The sequence below is a fragment of the Monodelphis domestica genome, chromosome 8 (assembly GCF_027887165.1).
Source record: "Monodelphis domestica isolate mMonDom1 chromosome 8, mMonDom1.pri, whole genome shotgun sequence".
NCBI lineage: Eukaryota > Metazoa > Chordata > Mammalia > Didelphimorphia > Didelphidae > Monodelphis > Monodelphis domestica.
This window is the reverse complement of record NC_077234.1, coordinates 6,188,129-6,190,121: the sequence shown is the minus strand read 5'-3', so window position 1 is coordinate 6,190,121 and position 1,993 is coordinate 6,188,129. Positions and strand designations below refer to the sequence as shown.

Genomic DNA, 1,993 nt, shown 5'->3' with positions numbered 1-1,993 from the left:
AACCCAGATTGAATCACTTGGCAGCTCTTGGGGAGGGGGGAGGGAAGAAGGGAAAGAGACAGTTAAAAAATTAATAACAAATACAGAGAATGTATGTGGAAAGTTATTATTTTTTTAAGGAGAGAAAGAAATATTTCTTAGTGTCTGAAACAGAATCTTAACAGCTCCAATCAGTAACAGATGCAATACTTCATGAAATCTGTGATGCCATGAACCTGGGTAAATCATTTCACCAAACTTCTATGACAGGAAATGCCCAAGAACAATGAACACAAAGACAGCAGGGGACATATGCCACTCAGGGAGGATGAGTGTTCTCAGAAGTCAGAAAAGTAAAACGCCTTTGGGAAGAAGAGACTCTAAATCAGAAGTAATAGCAGCCCAAAGAAGAGACAAGAAAAGAGATTTCCTTGCTTTCATTGTTTATGGTGGAGGAGGAGGTTTGGAGTAGAGGGAGATTATAAAACAGTAGTATTGAGTTTATTCTCACTCAGGTGAGGTATTGTTCATTTTAAAGGCTGGCTTTTTTTCTTTATTTAAAAAGTCTTTGTTAAAAGAGAAAGAGCTTTAAGAAATGTAGGGGGAATCTATCTGGGAACAAAAATGGCATAAAACAAAATAAATCAATTTAAAACTATATCATAATCTAACATATATCTTCACACTAGGAGAAAGTTTCTCAAACTCGACCCAAAGAAGAAAAAAGTATCAGAAGGTCAATGTAAATATCCAGAGTCCAGAAAGGTAAGCAAGACATCTGATCTACTATTTTGTGGGGACAATGATAATGTCAAAATGTAGTTTAATATAGATGGGAATCTCTGAGCTCCAATTTAGGCCCCACTTCTCACTTCCTTCCTTCCCCTTTTCCTGCCCTATAGATACTCCAAAGACACTGAGATTGTGAGCTCCTGGAATGCAAAAAGAATGGATGCTTATCTTGGTGGCATATAAAGATCCTAGATGAGAGTATTTATAATAAATGTAATTATTATTAAGTGAGACAAGGAAGTACTTCGTGCCCTATTTATATGTGGAAGGAAGGAAGGAAGGAAGGAAGGAAGGAAGGAAGGAAGGAAGGAAGGAAGGAAGGAAGGAAGGAAGGAAGGAAGGAAGGAACGAAGGAAGGAAGGAAGGAAGGGAGGAAGGGAGGAAGGGAGGAAAGAAGGGAGGAAGGGAGGGAGGAAGAGTTCCATGTATATCAAAAATAATTATTGCAAAAATGTGGATGGCTGAATAAATTGTGTAATGTGGATTGTATAGTATTTTCAATGAAAAAAATACAGTATGAGAAATTAAGACAAATGTGGGAAAGCCAACTTGATGCAGAGTGAAGAAAGCAAAACCAAGAGAGTAAGATAAACAATGAATTCAAAAATGAAAACAAAAACTACCCTAATAGTAAATTAAATCTAAATTTTTATGATCAATTTAGATTTCTAGGAACAAAAAACAAAGGACACCATTTTCTTCCTAGTAGAGGGCTGGGGCTATGGATGCAAAAGGTGCCTATACTTACAGATTTGGATTCTCTGCCAGTTTTTCTGGCCTATTTGTCATTGTTTTCTCAAAGAATTCAGTGGAGGGAGTCCTATTTTAGGAAATGTTCATGGTGTAAAAACTAAATGAATCACCAAAATGTTCATTTTCAAAAGAGAATAATGTGGTTTTGTTGGTTTGTTTTTAATTTCAAAGGCCTGGACAATGGAATTTACAACTAAATAAATAAATGAATGAATGAATGAATCAATCAAACAATCAATCAATCAATCAATGAATAAATGAGTGAATGAATCAATGAATCAATGAATGAAAACAACTTCACCTTCTTACTAAGGAGACTGGCCTACATTTTTCAAGGAAGAACTATTTCTGATGAGTTTTGCATCTTTCAAAATGACAATTTGTAAATGGCCAAGATGTGCAAGAGTCCCAATTTCCCTTTTTGTTCTAGATGATGCTGAATGAATCAAAACATCACCTGATTCAGTGG

General features: G+C 35.7%; 1 long non-coding RNA gene across 1 annotated transcript; it reads left to right on the top strand.

Moving 5' to 3' along the window:
* The first annotated feature begins 316 nt into the window (after window positions 1-316).
* Window positions 317-963, top strand: LOC103098143 (uncharacterized). The gene is made up of 3 exons (XR_008913996.1): window positions 317-494; window positions 669-744; window positions 882-963. It is a non-coding gene; the product is annotated as an uncharacterized LOC103098143 (long non-coding RNA).
* The last annotated feature ends 1,030 nt before the right edge of the window (window positions 964-1,993 follow it).